This window comes from Tupaia chinensis, unplaced genomic scaffold, assembly GCF_000334495.1.
Source record: "Tupaia chinensis unplaced genomic scaffold, TupChi_1.0 Scaffold000259_1, whole genome shotgun sequence".
NCBI classification, from domain to species: Eukaryota; Metazoa; Chordata; class Mammalia; order Scandentia; family Tupaiidae; genus Tupaia; species Tupaia belangeri.
In genome coordinates, this window is record NW_006159739.1 from 179722 (window position 1) to 186783 (window position 7062).

The window sequence follows — 7062 nt, forward strand, 5'->3', positions numbered from 1 at the left end:
TGTTATTTAGAAGTGTGTTTAGTATCTAAGTATTTGGGGATTTCCCAGCTACCTTCCTGTTATTGACTTCCAGTTTGATTCCTCTGAGATCACACCTTGTATGACTTCTATTCTTTTTCATTTGTTAAGGTGTGTTTTATGGCCCAAACTTGGCCATAAGATAAGATAAGGTGAGTTTTATGGCCCATGTGTCATCAAGATAGTTTGGCGAATGTTCCACTTTGAGAAGAATGTATATCCGCTATTGTTGGATAAAGAGGTCTGTAGATGTCCGTTACAGTCAGTTGATTGATGCTGCTCTTGAGTTCTAGTCTGTCCTTTCTGATTTTCTGCCTGCTGAATCTGTCCATAGTTGTTAGAAAGGTGTTGAATCTCTTTCTTTTTGTAGTTCCATCAGTTTTTGCCTCATATATATATATTTTTTTTTTGAAGAGGTTTTTTGCTATAGGGCATGTACGCTCGCCAGAAAGACAGAGAGAGACATAGAGACAGAAAGCGAGAAATCACCCCCCAAAGGGGATGGTCACGCCACAGTCCCTTCTCCTCCATCCTCCTCTCGGGATCTTGGGCACGCACGCACACGTGCCCGGCGTGAGTTTAGGCCAACGGATCCAAGACTCGAACCACAGTCAACTACATGGGAGTCTAGCAACATAGCCATTATGCCAACTTCTGGTCCCTGCCTTGTGTATTTTGACACTGTCGTAAGGCACATAAATGTTAAGGATTTCTACGTCATCTTAGAGAATTATGTAATGATCCTTCTTAAATTTACTTTCCTTGATCTGAAGTCTGCTCCATCTGAAGTAATCTAGCCACTCCTGCTTCTTTTGATCACTGTAGCTTAATATATCTTTCTCTATTCCTTTTCATCTGTAAGTATTTTTACATTTAAAGGGAGTTTCTTGTAGACAGTATATAGTTGGGACTTGTTTTTTGATCCATCCTGACAATCTGTTTTTGTTTTGAGGTTTTTGCCATAGAGCACGTGCAATCACCAGAGAGGAGAGTGACAGCGACAGAAGGAGGGAAAGTGAGAAATCACCCCTCAGGAGGGGTGGCCACGCTGTAATCGCTGCTCCTCCACTCTCCTCTTGGGATTTTAGGCATGCATGCACACACACCCGGCATGTTTTCAAACCACCAGGCCCGGGACTCGAACTGTGTCAGCCATGTAGGAGTCCTGCTTCCTTAACCACCTCACCACCTGCTGGCCCGACAATCTGTTTTTAATTGATGTATGTATAATGGAATGTTAAGGTTTGAAGTGACTACTGATATAGATGGATTACTATCTAACACATTTGTTACACTTTTCTACTCACTGCCCTTGTTCCTTTTTCTCACTGTTGTCTTCTACTCTTTTTCTACCTTTTATGATTTTAACTGAGCATTTTATTCAAATCCGTGTTCTTTCTTAGCATATCAGCTATATTCTTTTTAAGTCTTTCTAGTGCTCTAGAGTTTGCAATATACATTTACAAGTCCACTTGCAAATAATACTGTATGGCTTCACTAATAGTGCAAGTGCCACAAGAACACAATTTTCCTAATTCCTCTTTTTGCCCCTTACGTTATAGCTGTCGTTCCTTTCACTTATGCATGAACATATCTAAGTGTGTACATATTGAGCATTATATTCAAACACATCGTTGTTATTATTCCTATTTCGAACAAAAGCTTTTATATTGCCTTTACTTTTTCTTTAATGCTCTTCCTTTTTTGTAAAGTTTATTTATTTTAGTCACAATAGAATGTGTACATGCATGAGAGAAAGAGGGAGAAAGAAACAGAGAGAGAGAAACACCCTCAAAAAGATCTCATTGTGCCATGATTCTCCCCTCCCCAACCCTCCAGCTCATCAGGACCATGAGCCGTGTGCATGATATATTTTCAAGCCGACCTAGGGGTCCAAACCCACAGTCAGTCACGTGGCTTCCAGCACTGCAGCTCGGTTTCACACCAACTGTGTCACCAGCTTGACAGATTTCTAAAACCGATTATTGCACTGCTATAGGTAAGTTGTTTTCCCCTCTGGCTTTTGTCAATATTTTTCTTTTTCTTAGATATTCTAGAGTTTGAATATGATATGCTTAGAAGTTATAGGTTGATTTTTTAAATTTAGTTTGTTGCATTTATTCTGCTTGGTATTCTATGCGATACCTGGATCTGTGGTTTTTCATCTGACATTAATTTGTCAGAAAAATTCTGTTATTGGGAATCGGCAGTTAGCGTAATGGCTATGTCGCTGGACTCCCACGTAGTCGACCACGGTTCGAGTCCTGGACCCGGTGACTTAAAAACTCATGCCGGGCACGTGTGCGTGCATGCCCAAGATCCCGAGAGGAGGACGGAGGAGAAGGGATGGTGGCGTGGCCATCCCCCCACCCCGGGGAGTGATTTCTCGCTTTCTGTCTCTATGTCTCTGTCTATCTGACGAGTGCACGTGCCCTATAGTGAAAATCTCTCAAAAAAAAAAAAAAGAAAAAGAAAAATTCTGTTATTATTTCAAATATTCTAATTTTTCTGTTTTTTTTCTGTTATATGTACACATACATTACGCTCAAATCCCACTGATCTTAGATATTCTATTGTGCTTTTTAAGTACTTCTTTCTGTAAAATTTTGACTTTGATTATTTTATTTTGGAGAGGTTTTTGCTATAGGGCACGTGTGCTCACCATCACCAGAAAGACAGAGAGAGACAGAGAGACGGAAAGTGAGAAATCATCCCCCAGGGGGATGACCATGTTGTAATCCCCTCTCCTCTGTTCTCTTCGCAGGATCTTGGGCACACACACATGCACCTGGCGTGAGTTTAAGCTGCTGGGTCCGGGACTCGAACCATGGTCAACTATATGGGAGTCCAGTAACATAGCCATTGGAGAAACTGCTGGTGCCAACTTGAAAATTTCTATGACGTAGCCTCAAGCTCAGAGATTCTTTCCTCTAGTGTGTGCAGTTTACTAATGAGCCCATCAAAGGGCTTGTTAGCGTCTAGTACACATTTTCATCTCTAGCATTCCTTCTTGATCCTTCCTTAGAGTCTCTAAGTCTCTGCTTACATTACTCATCTATTCTTGCATGTTACTCATCTACTTCATCTGTTGGGTCCCTTGGTGTATTCATTATAGTTGTTTTAAAATTCCTGTCTGGGGCCAGCAGGTGGCGTGGTGATTAAGGCACTGGATTCCCACATGGCTGACTGCTTTTCAAGTCTCAGACCTGATGACTTGATTGGCTTTCTTTCTCACTTTCCCTCTTTTCCTCTGTCTCTCTTAAAAGTAATAATAATAAATAAAGTTAAATAAAAATAAAGTTTTAAAAATCCTGATCTGATGATTTAGACATTCCTGCCATGCCTGACTCTCATTCTGATGCTTGCTCTACCTCTTTAAAGTACTTTTTTTGCCTTCTAACATGCCTCATGATTTTTTTATTGTAATCCAGACACGATGTGCCAGGCGAAAGAACTATAGAAAACAAGGCTTTAATAATGTGGTGATAGAGTGTCAGGAAAGTTTCCCCGGTGACTCAATTCGCATTGGCAGCAGGGACATGTACTCTTGTGTCTAGGCCCTTTCTGGGTGGTTGATCACACATAGCATGAATAGAGTGTCTACTTAAACATCTCAGTTATTCCCATTTTTTTTTTTTTGGAGAGGTTTTTGCTATAGGGCGCGTATGCTCGCCAGAAAGACAGAGACAGAGAGACAGAAAACGAGAAATCACCCCCCCAGGGGGAATGACCACACCACAGTCCCTTCTCCTCCTTTCTCCTCTTGGGATCTTGGGCACGCATGCACATGCGCCCAGCGTGAGTTTAAGCCACTGGGTCCGGGATATGAATGGAGGTCGACTATTTGGGAGTCCAGCAACATAGCCATGATGCTAACTGCTGGTCTCAGTTATTCCCATTTTTAAAAAAGCATATTTATATCTTGAGGGAGAGAGGAAGAGAAAGACCCAACAGGGTCCTCACGGTTAATTCCTTCTCAGCCTCAACCAGCTCTGGTTACAGGTAAGTGTGCATATTTGGTGTATACAGGGATGACCCAGGATGCAAACCCAGGACCTCCCCAGGTGGGCCCAGATGCCTTACCACTGAGCCACTATCTGGCCCCAGTTATCCTCAGATTGATCCATGTGTTGCCAAATAAATTCTAGCAGGAATTCAACACAGCATCTCAAAGTTACGTGAAAGAACAAAGACAGAAAGCTAAGCCGATACTGAAAAAGAAGTGCATGAGGAAATATTAATATAACAAAGCCACAATAGTTAAAAAATAGCATGGTGGTGACACAGAGGAGAATAGAGAGCTAACTAAAAAGACAGATTCTTTAACCATCGGTCTATCTTATTTGAAATATGTATGGAGATGACACTGTAGATTAATGGAGAAAGAATGAATTAGTCAGAAAAGTGTTTGACTATTTTGGGGGCAGCTCAGCGCAGTTGCTAGAGCTGCTTAGAATCCTGGTCTCCTTCCTTTTTTCCGAACTCCAGCTACAATGCTTCTCTCAGCTTTCATCAGATCGGGCTACCAGGACCAAACACCTGCTTCCCCATCCCCATGTGTATCCTCACACTAGACACTTGTTTTTTAATTAACTGAAGGGGTTGCCTAGGGAAGGGAAGCAGCTAAATGTGGAGAAAAATGGAGACTTCAGAGAGTCTCCATTTGGTTCTCCCTGAGGAGAACAGGTAGGAAGAAGATTTGTGAATAAGAGTTAAGCTAGAAAAATATTCTTCAGACTGGAAAGTAAAGAAGAAATTTGAGAAATGAAGGTGCAGATGTGGGTATTTCCTTGAAATGGTGCACGTGTGCCCAGGATCCTGATGGGAAGGATATAAAAATGTAAAAATACAGGAAGACTTACATATATTGGGTCATCGGAAAAGTCATGATGCCTTTTTACTAGAAAACCAGAAAAATACATGACTTTTCCGATGACCCAATATATTTACATGTATGCCTTCATGCATTTTTACATTATCTTCATATGTTTTTACATTATGTGTGTGTGCGTGCGCACGCACACACATATATTCTCCTCACTGTTTTCCTAAGATTGGGGCAGGAACAAGTCTATTTCTCAGAGTCCCTTTCATGGCAGAGGTCAGCCTCAGTTTGCAAAGAACTGTATAAAAGGGCTATTTAAAACAAACTATTCTCTGCTGAGGTGTATCAAGGCCAAAATACTAAGCATCATCTCCACCTTCACTTCCTGAACTAGATCTCCCCCACCCTCAGCCAGCACTTTGGATTGATCCAGACCATGATTCCTGAGCATCTGAGCCCTTAGACGGCCTGGTCAGACTACGGTTGCAGCCATTGGCCATTTATCATTACCAACAAGTGTGCACGTCCCAAGAGTTGCCCAGTCCATCCCCTAATTCCAGATATCATCCTCCCAATTTCTTTTCTTTTCTCTTCTCTTCTTTTTTTTTTAAAGAAGTTCTTGCTTAGGGTACATGTGCTTGCCAGAGACAGAGAAAGAGACAGTGAGAGGGAAAATGAGAAATCACCCCCTAGGGGGGAATGGCCATGCCACAATACCTTCTCCTGGGATCTTGGACACGCACACACACACACACACACACACACACACACACATGTGCCTGGCATGAGTTCTAAGACACTGGATCTGAGACTTGAACCACCGTCGGCCACGTGAGAGTCCAGCAACGTAACCACTATGCCCTCTGCTGACTCCTCCCAACTTCTCCATGGGGTAGGTTATCTTCACCATGTAGCAGTCCTTTCTTTACCTGTTGGTGTGCTGGCATGAGGAGCCAAAAATGCCTAGGTGGCAGTTACAGCTTTCAGTTCAGTGAAACTTAGTGGAGTAGAACTGTTCTCTCTCCCCCTACCTCTTCCAAGTAGAACTTAAATGTATGAAGTGGTTGGGGCCGGCAAGTGGTGTGGTGGTTGGGGGTGCTGGACTCCCACATGGCCAACTGCGGTTTGAGTCCCAGACTTGGCGACTTGATTTCTCACTTTCTTTATCTCTCACTCATTCTGTCTCTATTTGGTCAAATTAAAATAAATAAATAAAGTTAAATAAAATAATTCTTTATTACAAAAAGCATGAGGTGGAAAGTATAAATTCCACTAACACAGGACATGATAGTAGGAGTTGCTGTCTCTCGGTTTGCAGATCCACGTATGCTAGGTGTTTAGAACAAAGCACCATCATCAATAATTTATGAGCCATTTGTTCACTGCATGTACTACATGCTGGAGGACAGTTTTCTAATCCCCTTGAGTGTTTTCCCCAAGCTGGAGCCTTAGCTGTGCCTTTAACAAACCATTCTGTCTGCCTATTAGACTGGCTACCTCTGTAATGTGACAAGACCAGTGGATCCCATGGTCAGGTGTCCCTGCTGCATGTCATTATAATTAAATCGGTCCCTTGGTATGAAGCAATGTGCAGGGTGTCAGTATAGCGTCTCTGAGTAAGAGGAGTATGACTTCCTTTGGCAAAGGAGAGGGGCTTAGTTCTGCCACGATGGCAGATTCAAGGGAAGGTGGAAGCAGAGGATGGTCAAGCCTTAGACAGCCCAGCCGCTGTGGTGCAGCGGTAAGGCACGTGTCCTGTGTCCTGCAAGCCTGGAAGCCGTAGGGCTGACCACTGGTCAACCTGAAAACATGCGAGAGGTGCATGTGTATGGGTGCTCCTGGTCAGAAGGAACTGGAGGGCTGGGGGAAGGGGCTCTAGGTGTGACAAGACTCTGTTGAGGGTGCTTTCTCACTAGCTGTCTCATTCTCATGTGTATTCATGCAATAATAAATTCCGATTTTATAAGAAAGACAAAGAGAGTCTCAGTCTTTTCCACCCAAATATCCCCATCCCAGCTCTTAGGTTCCCCCTCACTTTCTGTTAACACCCCCATTTTAATTCTTTTTTTTTTTTTTTTGGAGAGATTTTCGCTATAGGGCGTGTGCACTCGCCAGACAGAGAGACATAGAGACAGAAAGCGAGAAATCACCCCCCAGGGGGGATGGCCACGCCGCAATCCCTTCTCCTCCATTCTCCTCTCGGGATCTTGGGCACACAT

At 43.0% G+C, this 7062-nt stretch overlaps 1 protein-coding gene across 4 annotated transcripts in view; it reads left to right on the forward strand.

Annotated features, from left to right (window-relative positions):
• Positions 1 to 7062, forward strand: part of YIPF1 (Yip1 domain family member 1) — a 107384-nt gene that overhangs the window by 52508 nt on the left and 47814 nt on the right. The window contains exon 1 of one of the 4 annotated variants that reach the window (XM_006149364.3): positions 1897 to 2017. The exons of 2 other annotated variants lie outside the window; for them this stretch is intronic. The gene's annotated coding sequence lies outside the window, so the exon portion shown is untranslated. Of the gene's footprint in view, positions 1 to 1896; positions 2018 to 7062 lie in introns of those variants that run through there. One more of the 4 variants, XM_006149362.3, reaches the window with a different exon arrangement.